The following is a 27,503-nucleotide window of genomic DNA, read 5'->3' on the forward strand; positions in this document are numbered from 1 at the left end:
AAGACTTTTCCTGGTACCAGACAATTAATGGCATCCAATACTGGACTTGTCGATTCTGAACACGTACCTGGACATTCCAAAATTCAAAATGCTGACTTTGCAAACAGCTACTGCCTATGCTAGGCAAGAATGCTTGGTTAGTAACTCTAGACTTAAGAGGCATACTGCATATCCCAGTAAGGGAATCATGCAGAAGGTACCTCCGCTTCGAAGCAGTTTTTTGCATTACCAATTCTCTGCACTGCCCTTTGACTTATCTACTGGACCCAGGGTCTTTTACAAAGTGCCTGGCACCAGTACTTGCATTCTGCAGACAACGAAACATCCAAATTTATCCTTATCTGGACGATTGTCTCATTCAAGCAGAGGACAAGGACACTCTTCAACATCTGGCGTTTGTAAAAAGGCTTCTAGCATGCCTAGGGTACACCATAAAGGAAAAGAAATCACAACTGGTACCCTCTCAAATAATTACATTCCTGGGTGCAAGCTTGAATACAACTGCCCAGATGGCTTGCCTCACGCCAGACAAAGGCAACTGACAACATACTTCAAACAAATGGCAACAAAAACCCAGTATCTGCAAGACAAATTCTGCAGGCATTGGGATTCATGGCATCCTGCTTTCTACTGATTCCATATGCGAGACTGCATATGAGGAAACTTCAATGGTACCTAAAAAGTTTATGGAGTCAACATTCACAGCCTGGAAACAATGATTCCTCTCATTCCCTGCCTGCAGCAGGAGTTTCTTTGGTGGGCAGAGACATGTCACCAAAACAAGGGACTGTCATTCACTCTACCCCCTGCCACCCAAACCCTGACTACAGACGCATCAGACTATGCTTGGGGACCCACCTGGCAGGGAGATGCATTCAGGGCAAATGGAGCCCAAACCAAATGCATCTGCATATCAACCAGAAAGAAATGCTAGCTGTTCAGAATGCTCTGACAGCCTTCAAGGACTTACTTCATCCAGGACAACTACTGATAAGGACGGACAACACCACAGTTATATGGTACATAAACAAGCAGGGGGGTACATATTCCTACCCTCTTTGCAGACTGTGGCCTTGTGGAACACCGCCTTTACTTAACCAAATACATCTTCCAGGACAATTCCTGCTAGGAAAGCAAAATACTCTGGCAGATGATCTAAGCAGAAATCTTATAGACTTGCACGAATGGAAACTGGATCCACAAATCTCCAGCAGGTTAACACAGAGAAGGGGGAGTCCAGACATAGATCTGTTTGCAATCAGTTGGACAAATTCTGCACAAGAACTCATCACCAAAAAGCATAGAAAGTGGCTGCTCTATCCTTCAGCTGGAAAAAACTATCAGTCTTTGCCTTTCCCCCTCTGCCTCTACTCTCCAAGGTCTTACTAAAAGTCAGACAGGAAAAAACAGAAATGATCCTAATTTCTCCGGACTGGCCTAGCAGCACTGGTACCCGCTTCTAAGGAATATGTCACACCTTCCTCCTTGGTACTTGCCTCAAACACCTCATCTACTGTCTCAGCAGAACTTTCAAATTCTACATACTCTGCTCCAAACTCTGATCAACTAATTATTCAAACCACATCTCTCAGTAAACCTGTGATGGATGTCATTTTTGGAAGCCAGAAGGCCTAGTACTAGAAAATCTTATGCTGATAAATGGAAGAGATTCTATGCTTGGAACCAAGCACAAGGAATAGACGCAGCAAAGCCCAATATTCCTCAGATTTTACAATACTTAACTGAGATGCTTGACAAGGGCCTATCTTTTTCTTCAATAAAAATCCATGCCTCTGCCATCTCGGCTCATTACAACACAGAGCCTCCCCTCTTTTCTCATCTGCTGCTTAAACAGCATCTCGGAGGGGTCAAAAATTTAAGGCCTCCCAGGAGAGCACCAACTCCTGCATGGGACCTCAATTGTGTGCTGGAAAAACTCACCCTGCCTCCTTTTGAACCAGCAGCTACTGTGGATATAAAATTTCTATCTTGGAAGACAGCTTTTCTTTTGGCAGTCACTTCAGCAAGAAGGGTTTCAGAACTACAGGCTCTCATGGCAGTGGAGCCTTTCATTATATTTTACCCGAACAGGGTGGCCCTCAGGATCAATCCTTCTTCTATGCCTAAGGTGGTATCCAGTGTGGCTCTTAACCAGACCATTCACCTGCCAACATTTTTCCCAAATCCGCAGCACAAGGGGGAGCGGATTCTGTATTCATTGGATGTACACAGACAGCTAAGATTCTACTTAAACAGGACCAAATCTCTAAGAAAGTCTGAGCAACTACTGGTAGCATTTGCTGCAGGATCAGAGGGGGAAGGCTATATCAAAGCAGACTATTTCTAAAAGGATAAACCACTGTATTTGTTTCTGCTATTTGCACCATGGTAAACCTGTGCCCAAGGGGATCAGATCCCATTCCACCAGGGGATGCCTCTACTTCAGCAGCCTTTCTCAGAGGGGTCCCAAACAAAGACATTCTAGAAGCTGCTACTTGGAGCTCTGTTCGTACTTTCACAGAGCATTATCATTTACCTCTCTTCTCTCAATCTACGGCAGGCTTTGCCACTGCAGTCCTGCAGGGCCTTATATCTGCTCCTAATCCTGTTTAGTTCCATCCTGCCATCCATAGCTTTGGGATTCTACCCAAATGTAATGACTGCAACAGTGAAACGTGAAGAACATAGTACAGTTGTGTACACTTACCATAAATATAGATGTTAGTGTATTCACTGTTGCAGTCCGGGTTACCCACCCGCCATCCCCCATTCTATACCTTTTCTTTCCTTCACTATACTCAAAAGCCCTTGTGTATTTGCTTTTAGTTGAAGGTAAATGTTATGTTAATAAAAGTGCAATTATATATTTACAGTTTATTTATATATATTTTTGCTCCCCATTTGGGGAGCACCTGACATCTGGGGCAAGAAAAAACGATTAAAATGGCGTCAGCTGCATGTTTTATATCCCAACGACCTAACGTCATGGAAGAGGAGACCGCAACCGACGCAGGACCCAAGACTTTGTTATTCAGGCCGACTGAGGGCAACCTGTCAGCAGATTACCCAAATGTAATGACTGTAACAGTGAATACACTCTCTAACATCTACATTTATGGTAAGTGTACACAACTGTACTTTTCCCTCCCTCCATCTGCCTTTTCACATCTTCCCCTAGGGGGACACATGCTTTCCAGGGTGGCTGTTAGCCACCAGAACCACTTCTCTCTCTTCCCTTGTACTTCTGATGGGTTAGGTCAAGAAAAACTGATGTCGGCTGCCACATCAGACTACAAGCAGCAGAAGCCGGTGCACAAAAACATTGACTCTGGTATTTGGGCCAGCCGAGGGCTACCACAGCAGGGATAACCCACATGTGATGACTGCAACAGTGAATGCACTCAAACATCTGCATTTGTGGTAAGTATACACAACTGTACTTTCTTAACTGTGCCACTTACACTGATCCTGTTGACTTATCCAACCTGCTAGCAGATAGGTTCATTGCAAACTTCACCCCCCCCATGCCCATTCTACATCCCCGATACTTGCCCCACCCTCCCATCTCCATAGATAGTGTTAAAGGTCCTATCCAAGGCAAAGAACACAGCTTCCATGGGACCTCATAGTATCCCAGACTGTATTCTGCAACATCTCCAGCAAGAACTAGATCGCCATTGAGCACCCTGTTCAGCCGTAGTCTCTGGCTTCATCCAAACTTTGCAAAACGTTTCTGAGAGGCACCTTTCTCCTTCATTCCAGCAGAGTGGAGAACTGCCATTGTCATCCCTTTGCACAAAGGTGGTGCTATTACTGACCCTGGAAACTATCGCCCCCATTAGCTTGACAAGTCTGATCTGTAAGGCCATGGAGCGTATTATTATGGACCTCATAAACAAGGACATAGGCAATCTCCAAGCACTTCACTCCACCTAGCTCGGATTCGTCAGGGGAAGGTCTTGCCTGTTGAACCTGGTTGACTTTTTTGAGACTGTCACCAAGGCACTGGATGAGGGAATCTACCCAAATGTGATAACTGCAACAGTGAAACACTAACATAGTACAGTTGTGTACCCTTATCATAAATGTAGATGTTCCGAGTGTATTCACTGTTGCAGTCCTGGTTACCCTCCCTTCAGCCCCCTGACTTCTATTGACTATACCTCTATTCTTGTTTACTGTGTTTAAATCTTTCTGGTGTATTTGCTTTTTGTTGGAGGTGTAACCTTGTATATAATTGCTTCCTATTATGGGGGCACCTGACATCTGGGGCAAGAAAAATTGATGTAATGGTGTCGGTTGCATGCTTTATACCCCTGACTACCTGACGTCATGGAAGATGAAAATAGGCAACCAAACTTCTCAAAAGTCCAAAAACCAAAGAATGGCAAACAAAAGGCCGAGGACAAGTAAATTCACTCTGTAAACTTTTACTAAAAAAATACATGATAAACATGAAGTGCTTTTCGTCTTGTTAAATGCAAAGACTTTTTCACATGCAAGTAAAACCTGTGATGGAAGATGAGACTGCAACCGACGCAGGACCCAAGACTGTGATAATCAGGCCGACTGAGGGCTACCTGCAAGTAGATAACCCAAATGTGATGACTGCAATAGTGAATACACTCTGACAGTTCATAGATAATTATGTTTTTATCTGGACAGAACTAAGTTGCTGGAGGAAGTCAGAACAGCTGTTTGTATCTTTTTCTGATGTGAGGAAAGGGCAAACCATCACCATGGCTACACTTGCCAAATGGTTGAGAGACTGCATTTCCTTTGTATACTTGTCTAGGAACAGGCTGCTATCAGGCAAAATCAAGGCAAATTCTACAAAGGTCTTTGGCAGCTTCTCAAGCCTTTTGCGCTAATGTCTGTTGATGTTATTTGTGCAGCTGCAGCTTGGTCAAATGCCCATACCTTTGTTACTCACTAAAAGTTGGATGTTATCTCCAGGAGCAGAAATGCGTTTGGCTCTGCAGTGCTCCATTAGATCCTTCCATAAGGGCCTTGCTAGGGTTATTGTAGCTGGGGACTCTGTCCCATAGGTTGAGGAGGAATGACAGTGACAACATCAGATAAAGAAGTTTTTTACCATAACGTTCCATCTGTGTTGTCACTGCATTCCTCCTCAACCTTCCCTCCCTCCTTTCCCTTTCCATGACTATAAGAGACCTGTTGGATGAAGTCATTGGAACCATAGTTCCTGGTTGAGGTCCAGTTCTTTATACTTGACTTAGTAGGTTTGGTATTTTTAAGGCTTCTTTGTATTTTTGTGGTAGATTGATTCTGTTAGTACAGGGTTCCTGCAAACTCCGTCTGAGGTTGACTGAGGGAATCGGGTGTTATGGGTAGGATTGGAGGAGCTCAAGCTTCAATGCCTCGGCATGGAAGATGGCCAAGTCTGATATGAGTGTCCGATCTGAAACCCACAGGGTGAGGAGGAATGCAGTGACTACACAGATGGAATGTTATTGTAAGAAACATAACTACTCTTTTTTTTGTATCTAGGTCTTTAAACACTTTCTGTGCAAGTATATAGTCTTGTTTCCTATTAAACAACCTCAACTGTGGCAGAAAGGGGGGTGCATTTGCAACATCATAAACAGGTTTAGTTAATAATACAAAGGATAATGTCATGCACAGAAGCTTGTTGATTTAATTTATTTGTAACATTAGCTTTAGGTAAGTAGCTCTAGTTTATTCATTAATGCCAGTAAGACATGCACATGGAAGCCCTTCCAACTAAAGAAGGGGTATTTTATTTACTGTATTTTTAATTGAGTTTGCAAATGTTAATTTAGGGTGTCCGTGTAGATTTTTCAACCTTCCTTTCCAAAATTTAACAGAACTTTTCTTCCAATTCAGGATCCTTTTAAAGGAAGCAAAATAATCTCAGCAAGGTACAGGCAGACAGAAAAGCAGTGGCAAGGATGCTCAAAAAAGAAAAGAGAAGCTTCTCAGAGTCTGGGACAGCCCATAAAGACAGACTTGACTATATGTTCCCTGAGCTGTTTCTCTTTTTCTACCCCAACAGTCCCTTAAATCTTTCCCAAAGTCTAGGTCCACATTTTCCTTTGTGGCATCAGATAATCTCAGACAAGTGGGTTATGAGAAGCATTCATAAAGGTTACAGTTGGTGGTGGGAATCCCTACTCTTCCTCAGGAGATTCCTGTTCATCCCTCAAATCAAACTTCTGTTTCCTCCTTCCTGGAAAAAAATGCTGACAGCCAGGATCATAGAACTTGTTCCCCCAAAACAAACTGGGAAAGAATTTTATTCAGGAATATTTCTGATGACAGAGAAAGAAGAAACTTGGAGGAAAGTCCCAAATCTTTTTGTTTCTAAACATTCACATCAAGCTTCCAAAGCTCAAAATGCTTTATCTTCAGTATCTGTTATCCCTCATCCCACATCTCAGTTTTTTTTTTGTAATTCAGGTTTTAAAAGATGCTTATCCTCACATTCCAGTCCTCAAAGACTTGACATTTTTCTGCATCTGGCTTGTATTTGCAGCTCTGTTTTACTAGTTGGACTATCTGTAACTCCAAGGGTGTTTACAAAGTGTCTGGCACCACTAATAGCTCATTGCAGGTTGCAAGGCTTTCATTTTTTCCCTATTTAGATGACTTATTTTGCAGACTTTTTCAAAATGTCCGGTATCCCTGGCCTGAGTAGAGAGCTTCCTTCTCTGGCTAGGGATCCAGGTGTACATGCAGAAATCTTCCTTTCCTTTCGTTTTCACAGGTTAGTGTTTCTTGGATGCCTTCTGGATACCTCAGTCATAAGGGCTGTTCTTCCTCAAGACATAGTAGACCTTTACAAGGAACAGTTTCTAAACTTCTCCACTCAGTCCCTGACCTTAGTCAAGGAATATGTCAGGATTGATTCTGGGTTTCATGGCCTGTACAGTCCTCATTGATTCTTCTGGCCCGACTTCATATGAGAAGAATTCAGTGGTTCCTCAAGTCTGTTTAGACTGAACACCAACGCCCTCTTTCCTTTCAGATTTCAATGTTGGAGTTTATCAAAAAGGGGGTCCTTTGGTGGGTGGGCCAATTATCTCTTAACCCAGGTCTCCCATTCTGTCTTTCATCTCCTATACTGTGCTTGCTTGTGGAGTTGTCTAAGTGGGTGAACATTCAAGGCCTGTGGAACAAACAGGACAGTCTGTAACATATCCCAAACAGGACAGTCTATAACAAATATATATCAAAGAAATTATAATAGTAATGCTCTCAAATGTCTCTGGACTCCAGTACCTCTGCTGTTAAGCACAAATAACACCAGAGACATGTGGTGCATAAGCAAACAGGGGAATAGGGTCTTACCCTCTTTGCAGTCTGGCTGTGGTAGACTAGGACAAATAAAGTAGCTTAGTCTTTTCCTTCATGATACCTACATTCCATCAGAGCAAAACATTGTTGCTGACGAGCTGAGCAGGACCAGGACATACCCTAACAAATAAACTGTACACAGGGGTCTTACAGTTATTTATTCACCTGTGGGGAAACTCCTCAAATCTGTTTGCTTCCATTCAGAACAGATATTTAAAAAAAAAAAAAAATTGCTGTAGGATTTCTGGCAAACGGGTCTGGAAGGCAAATGCCTTGTCATTTCCATGGATGGGAATATCCCTGTATGCTTATCCATCCTTTCTGCTAATGTCCAAGGTAATTCTAAATGTTTAGAAGGACTCCCCAAAGATAATTGGGGTGACTTCTTTTTGGCCGAGGCAACAGCGGTTTTCCCTTCATTTGAAATGGCCACGGGCAACTTTCATAAGCTTTCATACAGACTGGACTTGCTCACACAAGACTGAGGTTGTTTGTTACACTTCAGCCTGAAACTACTCCAGTTGACTGCCTGGATGATAGTGTTTTAATACCTTTTAAACATCTGATCTGAAGTAGGATGTTTATTTGTCAGCAACCTGTGGGTCTTGGATCCGATATCAGATCCGAGCCGGCAACTTGTTTCAAGCTAATGGATCCGAGCTCCTAGCTCCTCCCTTCACCCATAATCCCCTGCTAACCCTCCATGACCTCAGATCTAGTTTGCCGCGCTTGTGGATGGCTGGGTCCCCTTGAGCTCATCAGCTAAGTGGAATTTTACTGCATTTATCTGTACCTTTCCTGTCAAAATCTTTCTTTTTTAGTTAAATTAAATAAGAAAAAGTGTGTAAGTGTTAGGTTCCCTTATTATTTTTTCTTTAATTAGTTCCCCCTCCCTTCGCTGGTCATTAGTGTGTGCGTGTGTGTTGTGTTTCTTTTGGGGCCTGTGTGTGTAGTTATTTTTTTTCTTAAAAAATGGCTGAGGCCCCAAAAGCCATATTTTCTAAATGTAACCTGAAGAAGCATACTTGGTGTATGCGAAAGCGCTTGTTATTCGTGTAATAAACAGATTTGATCTCATCATATCGTGGTGATACTTGGTTGGTGCTGGACTTATTTTCTAAATGTACCGAGTGTGGCCATAAGCTCTCCCCGGCTGATGGCCACACTCGGTGCGTTCGGTGCCTTGGGGTTGAACACCTTACCTCAGGCTGTACCATCTGTGCAGCGTTCAACCCCAGGGCACTGAAAGAGCGGAGGTCGAAGCTGGTCCTTGCGGGACTTTTACCCCCGGACTCTGCTTCGGCCTCCGCTACCTCTGCTGTTCCCGTGGCTCCACCACAGCCTGTGATCGCTGCCACTCCTGCCCCCCTGCCTCTGTCCGGGACTCAAACTCCCGCTAAAGTGTTGGAGGACAGGGAGGCCAGGAGGGAGAAACGGAGGGAGAAGCACCACAAGCGGCGGGCCGAGACCTCCGTTTCGGCCCCGCCAGCTAAGCGGGCTTCTCCCTCCACTGCTTCTAGGTCTCCTCCTCCTCGGCTCCGATCCCCTTGTTTCTCCCCGGGGCCCGAGGAGGAGGAGGAGACCTGATCTCCGTCAAGGTCATCGAGGTGGCATTCCAGGCCTGCCTCGGTGGCCTCTTTGAGATCTACTTTTAGCTTATCCGATGCAGACTTGGACCAGATGATGTGAAGATTCATCCAGGCCCAGCTGCAGATGGGAGTGCTCTTGCCTCCCCCCCCCCGGGGGGGGGGAGCTCAACACCTTTTTTCCACCCTATTGCTCCTTCTCCGACCCGCTATCCGGGTTCGGAGCCGAGCAGCATTGGAGCCGGGGGTGGGTCGGCACCGACAGCACTTGGTACTTTGGATCCGACCCTGCCCTCGAGCCTCTCGGATCCGACCTCTCGGAGCCGTGGTCCGAGCTTCGGATCCGGGGGATTCAGTGTGCCTTCGGCTCCATCCAGGTCGGAGTCCACTGGTCCCTCGGATCCGACGGTCTCGGCGCCGGCTCCGATCCCTTCATCGGATCCGAGTGGGAGCCGACTTTCGGATCCATTAGAGAGTGGTTTCCCTCTGCCTTCGATGTTGTGGAGTGGGCTCTGTTGAGAGCATCCGGACCCCCGGTCCTTGCATCGGCTCCTCCATGCACTCCCTCTCTGCTGGGCCAGGCTTCCATCACCCGGCCAAAGGGACAGCCTGCTTCGATGTCACAGATGGTTCCATTGGAACAAGATGTTGCTGGCGGGGCCTCCTCGGACAGTCCCCCCAAGGAAGTTCCCCGCAAGCATAAGTGCAAAAGGAGGCACGTGGACTCCCCTGAGTTCTTAACAGAGGACACGGACTTGGAGGAAGGGGAAGGCTCCCCAAGATTGCCCCCTGAGGATGTCTCCTTTGGAGACATCATGGAGATGCTGAGGATCAGAGGTGGGTGGTCTGCCCCCAAGTTTTCCTCTGACGAGTCTGTGTTTCTGGAGGCATTCGAGGCAGGCCTGTCTACCTCTTGGGTGTCCCCGCCGGCCGACCCCCTGGTGGACCTCATTACCACCAGGGCGTGGAAGGATCCGGACACCGTGGAGCCATTACCGAAATGCCCGGATAGAATTCTTAGCCCCCCCTCAGACCGTTCACATTGGAGTAAGGGGCCCCCCGTAGATGCCATGTTGACGGCAGCCACGAAGAGGGAATTGGCTCAGGAGAGCCCCTTAGTCCATCCTCCAAGCAAAGAGTCCCGTTTGATGGACCGCTTAAGGAAGCGAGTCTTTAGTTCAGCGACCTTCTCTGTAAGGTCTCTGAACTATATGGCATATGTCATCAGGATGCAGCGGGATCTTATCAAAGAATACGCTGCACCCCCCCCCCCCCCGAGTCCATGTCGGAGGATGACAAACAATTCTACTCCACCCTAATGGCCACTCTGAGATCAGTTTCAAACACCTCTATGCGGCTATTGTCCCACGCCACAGAGGGAGCCACTAGGGCTAGCGGAGCAGGCCTAGTCATGAGACGTCAGGCCTGGCTCCTTCATTGCGATTTTGCGGAGCCTTTTAAAGTGTCCTTCGCGAACGCCCCTTTCGATGGTTCTGCCCTATTTCGCAAAACAGTTCGCGAGACACTTGTCCAGAGCGAGAAGGACAGGAAGACGTTGTCTGCCGTCGGAGTCCGCTTCTCTGCTCCCCAGCGGTCCTTTTCGAGGAACCAAAAGGGTCAGAAGAAGATGTGGTTCCGAAAATCACAACATTCCCAACCAGCTCCGGACAACCAGTCCTACCGTGGCAGAGGTGGGCAGGGAGGACGCCGCCCCAGGGGCAGCGGGGCTCCGAGAAACTTTGGGTCCAGAGAACCTTTCTCTGAGCGGCCCGCACAGCAGCCCTGAGGGGTTGCCCGGCTGCTCCACTCTGGAGGCAGTCGGGGGGGCGCTTCTCGGAACACCTAGCGGCATGGGAGTCCATCACAACAGACTGCTGGGTGCTTCGCATTATATCCAGAGGGTACAAAATACCATTACTCCATGTCCCCAAATCCAAGAACCTCCCCGATGTACCACCCGATCAGAGGGAGGCCGCAGCTGCAGAAATTCAGCAGCTGCTAAGAAAAAGAGCCATCCAGCCCGTCCCCCAAGACCAGCTCGGATTAGGGTTCTACTCCAGGTTCTTTTTGGTGCCAAAAAAGACGGGGAACTTGAGACCAATCCTAGACCTTTCCCGCTTGAACCTGTCAGTAACCAAAGAAAAATTCCGGATGGTCACTCTTCAATCTATTCTCCCCCTTTTGAGGGAGAACGATTGGATGTGCTCCATAGACTTCAAGGATGCGTACTACCACATTTTAATGGACAAACGATCCAGGAGGTTCCTTCGCTTCCGGCTGGGGGCCAGTCACTACCAGTTCAGGGTCCTTCCCTTTGGCCTCACCACAGCCCCCAGGGTGTTCACCAAGGTATTAGCAGTGATTGCGGCCCACCTGAGACTCCAGGGGAATACAGGTCTTTCCGCACCTGGACGACTGGCTCCTGACCGCACCAACAAGGCATCTACTTTGCTCAGCCAGAGACTTCTTTCTCTGTCTAGCCCCACAGTTAGGCATTACTATCCACGTCGGCAAATCTCTACTGGCTCCAACGCAGGTCATAGAATTCATAGGTGCCAGAATAGACACCAGAGAGTTGCGAGCCTTCCTAACTTCCGAGAGAATCCGGAACTTACAACTTCATGTGCGGGCTATCCTCCAATCAGAGGCTTCACCAGCGGAATTGGTCCTGAGGGCACTAGGCTCCATGGCAGCAGCGATTTATGCTCCTTCCATGCGCCCGTTTGAACATGCGGGTACTGCAATGGACTCTTCTAGTGTAATGGTCCTTTCTATCCCCTCCTCTCCACCATCCCATTGCTATCAGCAAGGCTTGCAGGAGGGCGCTACTATGGTGGCTCCAAGCCTCGAATTTCCATACGGGCCGTCCCTTCTGCACCTCTCCCCACCTCCCCCCTCTCGCCACGGTGACCACGGACGCTTCCCGCCTAGGGTGGGTGGGGGGCATTATTTAGGCAGGACAGTCCAAGGCACGTGGAACGATACAGAGACCTCCCTGCATATCAACATTCTGGAGATGAGAGCGGTGCTGTTGGCATTGCAAGCACTTCAGGACCTCCTCCCCACAGGAACAATTGCAATTCAGTCGGACAACATGTCGATGGTCTGGTACATCAGCAAACAGGGGGGAACCAGATCTTACCCTCTATGCCGCGAAGCCATGAGAGTGTGGGAATGGGCGATCTCCTCCAACTGCTTTCTGATTGTAACGCACATTCCGGGGAGGACCAACATCCTAGCGGACAAGCTCAGTCGCACCCTTCTTACCCCGTACAAGTGGTCTCTCAGTCCAGTAGTAGCGAAGCAGATATTCGCAACATGGGGGCAACCCTGCTGCAATCTTTTTGCATCCCCATCAAACACCAAATACGGCAATTTCTTCGTTCTAATCCCCCCTCCAGGGAAAACTCCAAGAGACGCTCTGGTGCATGCTTGGCCACCCGGTCTACTCTATGCCTATCCTCCTCTACCACTAATGATACAACTCTTACAGAAAGCCTCACGGTTGGGGAGCAAGATGATCCTCATTACCTCATTCTGGCCTCGGCAAATTTGGTTCCCTTACCTGTGGTCTCACCTTGTGAATCACCCTTGGATTCTAGATCCCACTCCGGATCTCATCTCCCATCCGTCGAACTTGCCAACTCCAAACCTGGACAATCTGAAACTGACAACTTGGTTGCTCCAGTTCCACTCCTAGTTAGGACTCCCGGTATCTCTTCACCAGTCAAAGCCATCCTCGTGGCAGCGCATAAGCCCTCCACCAGGAAAGTGTACCACAGTAAATGGAAACGCTTTTCCATCTGGGCGGAGCATCACGATCTAGATCCCTTTACGGCTCCTCTTCCATCTATATTAGACTTCCTAACTGAACTCTTTCAGGAAGGCGCTAGTTGTTCAACTGTCAAAGTGCAATTGGCAGCCATATCACATTACCATGTGGGACATGATACAGGACCTTTGATGTCGGCCAAGTTGTGTAAAACCTTTCTCGAGGGCACCTTTTTACTTAGACCCCTGTAAAGGAAGCCGTGCCCCTGGGATCTTACATTAGTTCTTCAAGCCTTGACTGCTCCACCCTTTGAACCCGCTGCTTCAGTAGATCTCAAATTCTTGTCATGGAAAACAGCATTCCTTGTAACCATCACTTCAGCAAAAAGAGTGTTGGAGCTTCAAGCTCTCTCTGTGAAGCCTCCTTACCTGATCTTTCACCCAGATAGAGTGTACCTCAGGATCAATCCCTCTTTTCTTCCCAAGATAGCATCAGAAACCAACATAAATCAATCCATAAATTTACCATTTTTCTTCCCTAAATTTCAGAATAAGAGAGAGTACAAGCTGCACTCATTAGATGTTCATAGGCAGCTTCGCTTTTATACTCGTAGGACAGCTGGCCATAGACGATCCGACCAGCTGTTCGTTTCCTTAGCCAAATTTAACTTGGGGAAAGCTATCTCTAAAGCATCTTTATCTCTCTGGATTTCTCAATGTATCCTATTGGCGTATCAAGCCTCGGGTAGACCCGCACCAGAAGGAGTTTGTGCTCATTCCACCCGCTCCATTTCTACCTCTGCGGCCTTCAAGTCTAGAGTTCCATTGGATGATATTTGTTCTGCAGCCACTTGGGCTTCATCTCATACCTTTATTAACCACTACAAACTAGACGTGCTTTCTAGAGGGAGAGCATCCTTTGGCTCTGCGGTGCTTCGTAATATCCTTCCATGATGGCCACCCAAGGTGCAGGTAGCTGGGGACTCTGTCCCACAGGTTGCTGACAAATGAACATCCTACTTCAGATTAAGAAGTTATGTGCTCACCATAACGTTCCATCTGAGTAGGTAGTTCATTTGTCTGCAACCATCCCCCCCTCCTTCCCCCTGGCCTTCTTCGGATCTACTGGTAGTTGGATATCCTTTTGTTGGATATATATTGAGGGGCAAACTCGATCTGAGGTCATGGAGGGTTAGCAGGGGATTATGGGTGAAGGGAGGAGCTAGGAGCTCGGATCCATTAGCTTGAAACAAGTTGCCGGCTCGGATCCGATATCTGATCCAAGACCCACAGGTTGCAGACAAATGAACTACCTACTCAGATGGAACGTTATGGTGAGTACATAACTTCTTATTTTGAGGATGTTCAGCAGGCACTAAAGGAGGCCAAGAACCTGCTACGTAAGCCATATATGGGTAAGTGGAAGAGATTTTCTAGTTTGTGCAAGAACCAGGACATCTTTAGGACCCAGATATGTATGATTTTTCAGTAGTGTGTTTGTTGTTTGGCCTTTCTCAGACATTTCTACTTGCCTATCCTTAGATGTCCCTCTTTCTACCCAATCTCGACTCAAAACAGTTTTTGAACAGGCTTCTTATTCACCTGGAAGAGTGATGGCTCCTCCGTGGGATCTTAATTTTGTTCTTGTGATACTTAAATGTTTTCCATTTGAACCAATTCATCAGGCTGAATTGAAGTTCTTATCTTGGAAAACAGTGCTTCCCATTTCTATGATATGCAGGTTTTTAAGGTGGCTCAGCATTATCTGATTTTTTCATAAGGACAGAGTATCTTTTATACCTAAAGTGGTTTCAGAATTTAGTTCGAGTCAATTTGTTCATCTCCTTGTCTTTTTACCTAGTCAAAATATAAGAGAGAAACTATTTTGCATACTCTGGATGTCCACAGATAACTATTTTGATAGGCCTGAAATCATCAGCAGTTCTGATTAACTCTGTCCCTTTTTCTTACGTTTATAAATTATAATCTATGTCAAAACGGACAATTTCCAAATTATCATGCTTTTGTTTTCTGTTTTATCCATGCGATGTCACTCTCAGGCAGGGTCAGGGCCCATTCTGCCATGGCTTTGGCTTCTTCTATGGCTTTTTAGAAAGGTGTGGACTTGAAGTATTGTTGATGTAACATCTTTACAGAACATTAGAAATTAGATGGCCTTTTCCTGGTGCAGAGCAGGATTTGCTTGTACTATTCTCCAAGGGCACCTGGACTGTGGAGCCTCTCCCACCGTTCTTTTCTTTGTAAACTCTGATAATTGGCCCATGTGGCTTAGGCTACTGCAACAGTGATCAAGCCCTTCAGCGATCAAGATGTATAGAAAGTGCTCTGATTGGAAGCTGGCCGATTACTTTGTCCTTGGCAGGATCAAACCCATATAGCTTAGGCTACTTCAGCAGTAATCTGAACTTTTCCCGGTATGATAAGTTTAGTTACAGAAGTATACATCTTCCTCAAACCTATGCCGGCCATAGGTGGTTCTATAGCGGGGTAATCCCTTCAGGTGGAGAGGGTAGAGAAAACCAGGAAGGTTTATTTCATCTCCATATAAAGTAACTTTTTTTTTTTTTAAGATTATTTTTTCATTTTTACTGAGTGGTTTTGTGCTGTAATTGCTGTTCAACAGAATTACTTTGATGTTTAACTCTGCATCATCATACTCATATTTTTAAGCCTTATTAGAAAACTGCAATTCTGCATATATTAGTGTATGGAGTGCTTTTGATGACAACTTCTGTTTGGAACTTGAAGCATTAAAGACTGTGAGTTAGTTACACACTGGGAACTTGTGCTTATGAGCAATGTACAGTAGAACAGTAAGTTGGCGATGAAAGTTGGCGATGATGGGTGACAGTAATTGGAATCTGCCATCCTTCTAGTCTGATACTGTGCTGAAGTTGGTTCCTTGGCACGGTGACTTGACACTTGCCTAGGCCATTGGTGGCCATTGTTCTTCCAGCTACCTGTGCTAGAAGGTCATTAGTAAGAAAAAGTTTGCATGGGTGTGGAACTAATTTCCTCTTTTGATGATGAAGGGTTTAATTACAGGTGCTGCTTTGTTCACTGCTGGTGGATGCTCTAGGACAGAGGTGGAGACAAACAGGTTTTATAGTCATTAGGAATGACTACATGTTGTAAATAGGAATGTGATATGACCTTATCACTGTTGTGGCACAATCAAGCTTCACTGGTGTGCTTCACACAAATTTAGAAGAAAGAACACTTGATGTCCTTCAAGGATGCATCTGCAGTCCTAACAAATGGGTTGTCCTGGCCTCAGGCAGCCCTCGGTCAGCCGGATTCCAAAGTCTGGTTCTGGCCTCGGCTGATGTCGCACTTCTCCCGACGTCATAGCTGCAGTTCAGCGGGTATAAAGGCATCCGCTGACGCCATTTTCCTCAGTCTTTCTTGCCGCGTGGCGCCCGAAGCAGAAGCTGTTCGCAAGTGCCGGTCGGTCAGAACCAGAGATTACTACTACCGAAGACTTCTAAAAAGCTAAGTACCCCCTTGGGGACTCTTTCTTGCCTCAGCCGATGTCAGAAAAAGTGAATAACTGTTTAACTTGTGGGAAACTAATACCTCATAAAGATTTCCACTCTTACTGCCTACCTTGTTTAGGCCCAGACCACGACGTAGCAGCTTGTCTAGCCTGTGCTTCCTTCAACCGACGAACACTTAGACGTCGGTCGGAGTTTGCAGAGGAGTTTTTCGGCTCCACTTTTGCTTATATCATGCCGTCGGAGACTCCGACTTCACAATTAGCTAACAAGCGTAAGGAAAAGGACCGACACTCGCGGTCCGCTGTTTCGGCCGAAACCGCGGTTAAGCCAACCGCGAGTGTTTCGGTTTCGGCTGAAACCGAGTCCGAGGTTCTTCCTTCGGCCGAAAGCTTGCCTCCTTCCACCGAGGCCTCTTCCTGCAGGGCTGAATCTGCTACGGAAATTCCACCTGCTCTTACAGTTTCTCAGGACTTATCAGATACTATCCCCTTTGATGTATCTACTCCAGCACGTGGAGCTGCTAGGCTCCCTGCATCCATGTCAATTAAGGCTTTTGCCAGGGCCAAAGCAGCTAAATCTTCTAAGGCCGTGCCTGCTAAAACCCCCTCTCACAGGCCTAGCTCTAGTAACCAAATGCTTAGTCTAGCAGAGGATCTCATTTCTTTGATCAGGGGCACCCAGTCTCACCCTGACAGGGCCTCTCACCCACCTCCAGAGAAGAGGCCTAGAGCAGAGCCCCCTGAGCCTGTTTCTTCAGATTACTCCTCTGATGATTCAGAAAATCCAAATCCTCCAGAAGGCCCTTATTCTCTTTATGAGGACTCTGATGCAGAGGATTCCATACCTTCTGCCTCTCCTCCTGAGGAATTTTCTTTTGGGGAAACCTTGCATGCTATGAGGGAGCAATTCCAATGGCAGGGCCAGGATTTTTCAGACTCTAGGAAGAGGCTTAGGACCTTTTTGCATTTACCACAGCATAGGCCCCTAGCTATTCCTCCAGTACTTACAGTTGTGGATGATGCTTTTAATGATGCTTGTACTGCCCCTGACTCACTTCCTCCGGCCCCTGCTAAGCCCGACAGATACTACAGGGTTCCGGACACACATTATCATTTGTATAAGGCTCCTATTGCAGATCCTGAAACTATTTCACAAGGCCCCAAAGCTGTAGCAGCTGCCTCTGCCAAAAACCCCCTCCCCTCTGAAAGAGAATCTAGGGCATTGGAGAGATGGGGTAAAAAAGTTTATACTTCTGCTACTCTTCGGCTAGGGCCTTAAACTGTCAATTCCACATGATTCAATATCAGGAATTTCTGTTAGATCAGCTCACTAAAAAACTTTCCTCGCCTGAGCCTTTAGACCGTAAGTCCCTTCAGGATTTGGTGCATAACACTCAGCAGGTCAGTAATCATTCCTTAAAATGCGGCTATGATGCACTGGAGGCTTCCTTTAGATCAGCTATGACTGGTACAGTGATCAGAAGGCATGCATGGTTAAAAGAGCAATCCTTACCAGACCATGTGAAGGCAAAGCTTCTAGATGCTCCCATGGAAAAGCACAGTTTGTTTGGTTCCCCTGCACAGCAAGTGTTGAAGAAGGTGGAAGAAAAAGCTAAATCTGTCCAGACAGTCAAGGATTTCTTACAGGTCCAGCCTCCGAGGTTTAGTAGGAATTGGCCTTCCAAGAATTGGTCCTTTCCAGATGCCACCAGAGCACAGAGAAGCAGGAATAGACGCCCTAGAGGCAGAGGCCAATCCAGAGGTGCCTACAGGGGACGTCAGTGGCAGCCTAACAACCAGAGAAGTACTGCCACAGATCCAGCCACTACCACTTCCACAGGACATTCACAGTGACTTGGCTCTGAAACCGCCTACCAGGGAACAACTGGGAGCACCCTTAGGCGGAAAATTAACCTTATTTTCAGCAAATTGGCATTATATTACAGGAGACAAATGGATTTTACAGACAATAGACAAAGGCTACAGGTTTCACTTCCATACTCTTCCAAGGAAGAGAGGAATGCCAAACCTGCCTCCAAACCAAAGAACAAACGCTCTACAGCAAATAGACAACTTACTAAGGTTGAGAGCTATAGAAAAGGTACCGCCTATGGAACAAGGACAATGATTTTATTCAAGGCCTTTCCTGGTACCAAGAAAGGAAAACCAATGGAGACCTATCCTCGACCTGTCCGCTCTAAACACATATATCATTGTTCCAAAATTCAAAATGCTGACCCTCCAGCAACTTCTTCCCATGCTGGGCAAGGAGTCTTGGCTGGTGACTCTGGATCTCAAGGAGGCATACCTGCACGTCCATACGACCAAACTGCAGAAGATACCTCAGATTTCTTGCAGGATCAGAGCATTATCAATTCTCAGCATTGCCTTTTGGCTTATCTACTGCGCCCAGAGTATTCACGAAATGCCTGGCATCAGTAATTGCTCATTGCAGGCTTCAGGGAATTCAAATTTATCCATACCTGGACGACTGCCTGTTACAAGCGGACAGCAAAGACAAAATAACAAAAGATTTGGAAAAAGTTATTCACCTGCTGCAAGCCCTGGGATACACAGTCAACACAAAAAAGTCAAGACTGATTCCATCCCAAAGGATAACTTTCCTGGGTGCAGAACTGGACACATCAAACCAGATGGCATTCCTCACAGCAGAAAAACAAAGGCAGCTACCACTTTATTTCATGGCATTAACAACGCAGAACCAGCTTACAGCAAGGAAAATCCTGCAAGCCCTGGGTTACATGGCATCCTGCATACTGTTAGTTCCGCATGCCAGACTACATATGAGGAAGTTACAATGGTACCTGAGGAATTTATGGTCTCAGCACAAACACAGCCTAGAAACCCAAATTCCAATAATACCATGCCTGAAGCAAGAATTCCAGTGGTGGGCCCAGGCCTGTCTATTGAACAAAGGACTGCCCTTCCACAGGCCTCGCCCAAGCCAGGCTATCACCACGGACGCCTCAGACCTAGGTTGGGGGGCGCACATGGTGGACAAGTGCATTCAAGGCTTATAGACTCAAGACCAGATGATCTTACACATAAATCAAAAAGAGATGCTGGCAGTAAAACAGGCAATTCAGACATTCGGACCATTTCTTCAACAGGGTCAATTGCTGATAAGGACGGACAATACCACAGTTATGTGGTACATCAACAAACAGGGAGGCACACATTCATATCCTCTATGCCGGATGGCAATGGACCTCTGGAATGTGGCCCTGAGCCTCAACATTCAGCTCCAGGCCATATTTGTGCCAGGAAAAGAAAATATACTAGCAGACATCTTAAGCAGAACCACCACGGATGCCCACGAATGGATGCTGCATCCAGATATCTTCAAAACCATCACAAGGAAATGGGGACTGCCAGAAATAGACCTGTTCGCATCCCCACACAACCACCAATAGAAAAAATTCTGCACAAGGACATACCACCCACTTGCTTGGAAGGTGGACTCCCTATCCTTCAGTTGGGAAAACCTGACAGCATATGCATTCCCACCTCTTCATTTGATGCACAAAGTGCTACTGAAGATCAAAGAAGATCACCCGAGGATCATCTTGATAGCTCCAGACTGGCCGAGGCAACATTGGTACCCGCTACTGAGGAGTATGTCCCGGGAACATGCATAGCCTCTACCCCTTCTACCTCTTCTGCTAACACAGAACAACTTCAAAATCCTGCATCCAAACTTGAAAACTCTGCAGCTAGCTGCTTGGAACATTGCATAAGGCAAAATAACCCAGATTTATCTCAAAGGGTTAAAGACATTATCCTGGAGGCTTGCAGACCCTCAACAAGGAAAACTTATTCAGCAAAATGGAAAAGATATCTCATTTGGAGTGCAACAAAAGGAGTAGATGCATCACTGGCAAACATAGCTAACATCCTGGAATACTTAGCAGAGCTTTTCCACAATGGCCTGTCTTACTCCTCCATTAAGATTCATGCATCAGCAATTTCAGCATCATACAACATGGATCCTCCAGTCTTTTCTCAACCTCTACTCAGGCAGTTTCTCAGAGGAATTAAAAATGTAAAGCCACCAAGGAAACAACCATTGCCTACATGGGACTTGAACTTTGTGTTAGAAAAGTTGACACTTCCCCCTTTTGAACCAGCAGCAACAGCAGAATTACAGTACTTATCCTGGAAGACTGCGTTCCTGCTTGCAATCACTTCAGCTAGACGGGTTTCTGAATTACAGGCTTTAATGGCAGTACAACCCTTTCTTATCTTCCATCAGGATAGAGTGTCCATGAGAACTAATCCTACCTTTATGCCAAAGGTGGTCTCCAGGGTATCATTAAACCAAGCAATACACCTACCAACATTCTTCCCCAACCCGCAGAACAGGGGGGAAAGATTGCTGCATACCTTGGATGTACACAGACAATTGCGCTACTACCTGGACAGAACCAAGAACAATAGAAAGACTGACCAGCTTCTGGTAGCATATGCAACAGGAATGGAAGGAAAAGCAATTTCAAAACAAACAATCTCAAAATGGATAGGAAATTTCATTAGATTTTGTTACTCCTTTCATGGAAAGGCAACTCCAGAAAACATCAGACCTCACTCCACAAGGGCTACAGCCACTACTACAGCTTTCTTACGAGGAGTGGCTACCAAAGACATTTTAGAGGCTGCTACTTGGAGCTCCGTGCATACATTTGCCAAGCATTATAATCTACCTTTATACTCCAGATCCCGAGCAGGTTTTGCCACTGCTGTTTTGCAAGGGATCTTAACTACACCATAAATCCTTAGTGCCTCCTCCCCCAGTTTGGCTGTGGTATTCTACCCATTTGTTAGGACTGCAGATGCATCCTTGAAGGACATAGTACAGTTTTGTACCTACCATAAATGTAGATGTCCGAGAGGTATGCATCTGCAGTCAGGATTACCCACCCTCCTTCCCCTCTGTGGTACTCCTAGGGTATTTGTCCATCTTGTAGCTAGCTGGGGGAATCTATTATGGTGTATTTGTTTGTATATATGTATATACATGTTTATTTCTATTTGCTGTCTATTTGGAAACATTTGCATTTGTCCAAATTTAGCCTTCCTAGAGGGCACCTGGCATCTGGGGCAAGAAACACTGAGGAAAATGGCGTCGGCTGATGCCTTTATACCCGCTGAACTGCAGCTATGACGTCGGGAGAAGTGCGACATCAGCCGAGGCCAGAACCAGACTTTGGAATCAGGCCGACCGAGGGCTGCCTGAGGCCAGGACAACCCATTTGTTAGGACTGCAGATGCATACCTCTCGGACATCTACATTTATGGTAGGTACAAAACTGTACTTTCCTGATTCACAGAGGTGTTGTCCAGTGGGCTTACCTGCTTAACAAGTAGACGAGTACAAAATGTTTTTTTTTTTTTTTTTGTACTCTTTCATTACTCTTAGTCTCAGTTTCTCTTAGGTTCATAGCCCAGTACCAACCTATGAACCTATCTATCCGAAGGCATATATTAGCCCAGCCACGTTGTGCGGTATTCACCGCCCCTTTAGTAGTTCCCTAGACCCTTGTACTAGCAGCTAGTACCCTTGGCCCCTATCTAGTAGTGCTGTTGGTGTGATCCCCGGTGTGAACTTTGTTACCCATCCACTCATCAAGGTTCCTCTTGAAGAGTGATAGTGAGGGGCTCTGTCTTATGTAGATCGGGACCCTGTTCCATAGTAAGGGAAGACTCTGCGAAGGGAATCTATCCCTCCAGCATGTTCTAGTCATTGTTGTGTTGAGGTTTATATCCCTAGAGCGTGTAGCTCGAGTAGATTTGGTTTTGTTAAGATGGAGCATGTTCAACAATTCTGGGTTGGACATGGCTCTGTACGTTAGACAGAGATCGCCTCTTCGAAAGCGGTATGAAACAGAGAACAGTCTTAGCTTTTTCAATCGTGCTGCATAGGGCAACTGTTTGAGGCCAGTAATCCTCATGGTTAGGTACCTCTGTGGTCTCTCCAGCTGCTGGAGATGTCTAGCCAGGTACATTCCAATTAGTGCATTGTACTCAATAATGGGTCTGATGAGGGAAGAGTAGAGGGGCACCATTACATCCTTAGATCTTGATGTGAACCCTTTCGTGATCAGATGGGTCACATAGAAGGATTTTCTAACCACTTTGGTAAAATGGTTATCAAAGGAAAGCTGACTAACTACTTGGGTCCCTAGATCCCTTATTTCTTCTTCAGATTTCAGGGGATTACCTCCTATGTTGTAGTTTGCAGGTACTCTGTTTTTTCCAAAGAGGATTACTATGCATATTTTTGCATTTAGCTCGAGGCCATGGCTTTGACACCATGCATCAGTCTCATTTAGGCCCTTCTGGAGGATCTCCATGTTGGCCGGAGACTCTATTATGGCACCCAGTTTGCAGTTGTCCACAAACTTAGTCAGCCACAGCCCTTCCTTGCTTGCCTGTACTTCTGAGAAGTATATGCGAAACAGGAGGGGCCCCAGGACAGAGCCCCGAGGCACACCAGGCACACCACTCATTACTGGTCTGGATTCGGACATAGATCCCGCTACTCTTACTTTATGGGATCTGTCTGAGAGCCAGTTTGCAATCCATCTTGTGACGCAAGGGTTTATGCCCAGGCTGGTGAGCTTATCAATAATACCTGAATGGAGAATGGTGTCAAATGCTTTAGCAAGGTCAAGATAAGCCGTGTGTACCTTTTTTCCCTTATCTATAGCCTGAGTAACTGTCTCAAAGAAATCTACCAGGTTCAGGAGGCATGATCTGCCCTTGACGAAGCCGAACTGTGTGGGGTCCAGCGACTGGAGGTTCCCAAGCTCTCCATTTGTGAGTTCCATAATGATTCGCTCCATAGCCTTACAGATCAGACTGGTCAGGCTTATTGGTCGCTAGTTCCCAGGGTCAGTTGTGGCCCCACCCTTGTGTAGCGGGGCCACCGTTGCCATGCGCCATTCTATGGGCACATATCCTGTGGGGAGGTTGAGACTGAACAGGGCATTAAGATGTTTTTTGCCCTGTCCTTATACTGGTCACCTAAAGGTTACCTCTTCTTGGAGAGTGTATTTATCCATCAAGGGCTGGGTTTGACTGCCAGCAGTTTATTTTATTTTGCTTTTGTTTACCAGATTTTTCCAAATGGGTTTAGTCAAACTCCCTTTTTCAGTGGAGGCCTAGGGAGAAATGTTCCAACACATTACAAACATTTTTAAACCGAAATTCTGTAATATACATGAACAGACATTAAATAATTTGCATTAGCAATTACACATTTGCTAATTACATTTCAGTCGTATGACTGTAGAGACGACTATTACAGGATAAATGATACTTGTACATTAGAAGGCTGAACATTAAGTATTTGAAGAGGTGTATTAGTAGGCTGTCAGATTGTGATTTGTGCTGTGAAATTAAAAGAAATGGAGGTGAGGGAAGGAATCAAGTATTCCTTAAAGTCTAGGCTGAAAGAACATCTAACCAATAATTGGACCTGCCCATGCTCCTTGCCATCTTAGTACTTTTTCTGTTCCCTTCTTCCTCAATCTTAATAGACTTTTTCTCGATATATCCTACTTCCCTTCCTGCTTTACTTACTTTCTAGCCTCACCTCTCTTTAATTCCTTAAATTTCTAATGTCCTTTCTTTATATTCTTACATAACCTTTATCTATCCCAGAATTTGACTGTAATTTACTGTCTGGTTCTCCTGCCAGAGAGTATATGGCTTTTATGAGCCATTACTTTTGTTATATATTTTTCATGAATCATTATGTAACATGCATATTAGGAAGTTTCTTCTGTCTTGTATGTAATGTGTGGTTAACTTTGCTTACCTTATAGTTGCTTATTTTCCTTTATTGTTTACATATTATACTACTTTATTGTCTTAATGTTTGTAACCATTGTTAAATTTTTTTTTAATTCTGTTTAATATGTACCGTGAAGCTTTTCTCCCCGGGCCTCCGCTGAAAATGGGTTCATAACCTAGTCGGACTTTCCCAGTAAGCAAATGTCAAATAAATAAATAAAATTAAATAAAGTAGGCAGAAAATGTTGGCATAGTTAAGTGTTGGGCTCTAAAGCAGGTTCAGAGACAATTATATACATATATATATAATTTATTTATATATTGTAAAGTTTATATTTGAAGTATAGAGTTAGGGGTGAACAGTGTCATATAATTAAGTATATAGTTGGGAGATACTAGTAAAACTAGTCAGGTATTAATGAATATTGGTTGTGGGGTAAAAGATTCTGAATGAAGAGGAATGGTGTGGTGGTATGGCAAGCTGAAGATAACTGCATTTATCCTGGAAATGTACAGGAACAGATTCATTTATTTGATGGAGTTTTAATTGTGTTTTAAATAAGTTTGCATTCTGAATGGATTTCAGTTGTGGTGGGGTATGGCTCCATAGTGTAGCTGTACTATTTGAACATAGAAAGTCACTGTCGGTAATAGATGATTTGGTTATAGTGATTAGTGATTTTTCTCTAGACAGTAAACATCTGTTGGAGTAGTGTTGTGTTAAGTAGTTCAGGACTGGGCAATTGTCTTGTTTAAAGAAAAGTCTTTGTACTGCAGTTAGCTGAGAGAGAGCTAGGTGATGTAGTAGTTCTAACTAGATTAATTATGTGAGGGCTAGGCAGTTGTCCTTTTGTTAAAGTTTTACTTTGGCTATTTTATTATAACACTGCCCACGTTTGAACAGTTGTGTGACTTAACTTAGTGAAGATTGGGGCAGCCTACAGGAGAGATGGCTATAAGAAAGAGGCTATATGTCTTCTGGCTGTGTCAGTGAGGTAGGTTTTTACTGTGCATGTTGTACCGAGTTTTTGATGACTTTTTAACCACCTGTGATAGATGGTGGATGACTTTTAGCTGGTCATCTGTGATGACACTGAAGTGATACCACGATCCCATTTGCAAACAAAAACAAAAACATGGGAAAAGGGGCTGTGGATAGATTGATTTGTGACACCCAGTAATTTTACTTGTTCTGTCGTGGTGCAGTTGCAGGGATGTTAGTGAATGGTATTGTTAGAAATGTGTTTTGGGGTGAAAAGTAGCAATTTTTTTTTAAGGCTTTAGAAGTAGTTGTAGGATTATAGGATAATAGAAAGTTTACTAGGCTATTGGCCCTGAGACCCTTACAAGCCTAGCTAAGAATTTTGCCCATGTTCCAACAAGTCAGCACCCTATGCCACTGTCCAGCAGTGACACAGGTGGAATCCCAGGGTTGTATTGTCTGTTCCCTATCGAGTTATCCAGGTTGAACTTAAAAAGGTTAATGAGGTATTCTGCTTTACGTGGAGAGGGAGTCTATTCCACAAAAGGGGGGATTCTCTGGGACACAAATGATGTGTAGCCACGTTTAGATCAGTTAGCAGGATTGTTGTGTAAGGTGCTAAAGTTATTTGGCAGAGCAGAGGTTGAGTCATCAGTGTATTGAACTGGGTTAGCAGTTTTGTAGTAGTGTAGAGATCATTGATGAATTTGGTGATGAGTATGGGTCCTTGTGGGACACCAGTATTTACTGACAAGTAGGTGGTGCAACGGTTAGCGTTGTTGCCTCACAGCAAGAGGTTCTCCCATTCGATTCTTGGCTGGAGCACGTTCTGTGTGGAGTCTGCATGTCCTCCCTGTGGTCAAATGACGTTCAAGACTTGCAGGTAGGTGCGTGCGTGAATGAATGGGTATGCCTTTTTTGAAGGTTGGGTGTCGGGCTGGCAACTCGACACCATAAAAATCCACTGCCAATCATTAGCAGACCAGGAGTTCCACTGTGGCAACCCCTAACCGGGAAAAGCCAAAAGAGGTGGAGAAATAATTTTCCTTTTCACTCCTTGTGATCTGTTTGAGAGGTAGCTATGGAATCATTGCTGTCAAGAGTTGGTGAGCCCTAAGGATGAGAGTTTATGCAGAGTTTATGCAAGGGTTTCTTGAGGTGACAGTATCAAAAGCTTTTGATAAGTTTATGAAGATGGTGGAGGCTAGGCTTCCAGAGATTCTGTGGGTGTTGACAGCATTAACAAAAATTTAGCAAAGCAGTAGTTCTGTGATGAGGATAGAAGCCATGCTGGGATAAAGAGGTACTGTTCAGGAAGGGTCTGAGTAGGAGTGGGTATAATGCAGAACAGTATGGAAGGGAGAAAGGCCATTGGGAATAATACTAAAATTTAGATGGAAGTTGGGAAATCGCTGAATTTGTGAGGTGATTTTTAAAAATGGGTGTCACAGGTGAAAGGTGTATGTGGGAAGTGGTAGAGTAAGATGGGGTGAGGAGGATGGGTAAAGGGCTTTCCACCCTCAGGCCAATTATTACAGAAAGCAATTGGTTTTACAGTCAGTGTTGAGCAGTTAGCAAGGAGAGACAGAACAGGTTTTCTTAGATGTACTGAATTTAGTGGAAAAACAGAGTGAATAAATAAGAGAAGACATAAGATGACATAAGACAAAGGTCAGCAGGCTCAGCCACAAGAATATTTTGCGAAGATGTTCTTCATTAGATCACTCTTGCAGTAGCCTTAACTATAGGAGTTATGTCCTGCATAGGATAACAGCTGGCTAGGTTTCAAACTTTAAGGACACCTTAAACACACCCATACAGTTGACAGTTTGAGCAGGACTGGAGAAAATCCGTGGTCTGGGTGACAAGCCTCAGTCTAATTATTACAGAAAGCAATCAGGTTTTATAGCCAGTTGTGGGCATTCAGCAAGGAGGAAGAAAATTTTCTTGCATTTCCTGAATTCATTAGAAAAACGGAGATGACTTAACTCATTACAGCCGAGTGCTCCTCCAGGCGTCTTCTGCAGTTAACGCCTACTGCTCCTCTAGGCGTCAAATATGGATTTTTCACATTTGCATTAATAATTCCAAAACCATGTTACTTACAAGGTACCAGGATATTTTGTCTTGAACCATATGTGATGGCAAACACAACTCTATTGATATTTGACCTCTTTCCATGAGAGTTTTCTAGAACTCTAAAGTGATAACTTAGTTTTTAAAGGCTTAAGCCACGCCCACTAGGGGTTAAAGGTGCACACTCAAAAGAGCTGCTGTGGAGTGAATGAGACAAAGATCCACAGGACCAGCAAGTACTGTACTTTGTAATGATGTTCTTCATTAGTCAGTCTCATTGGAAGGAGCAGGGAATGCTTCAGTGCCTACTTGGCCTACGATGCCTTTTCCCTTGCATGATGTCCCCGACTTGAATCACTCTATATATATATATATATATACATATATATATATATATATATATATATATATATATATA

General features: G+C 45.2%; 1 protein-coding gene across 1 annotated transcript in view; it reads left to right on the forward strand.

Moving 5' to 3' along the window:
- TAF8 (TATA-box binding protein associated factor 8) overlaps positions 1 to 27,503 on the forward strand; it is a 340,724-nt gene that overhangs the window by 3,149 nt on the left and 310,072 nt on the right. The gene's annotated exons all lie outside the window — the stretch shown is intronic.

Source organism: Protopterus annectens, chromosome 7.part0, assembly GCF_019279795.1.
Source record: "Protopterus annectens isolate FY-2018-M chromosome 7.part0, PAN1.0, whole genome shotgun sequence".
NCBI classification, from domain to species: Eukaryota; Metazoa; Chordata; order Ceratodontiformes; family Protopteridae; genus Protopterus; species Protopterus annectens.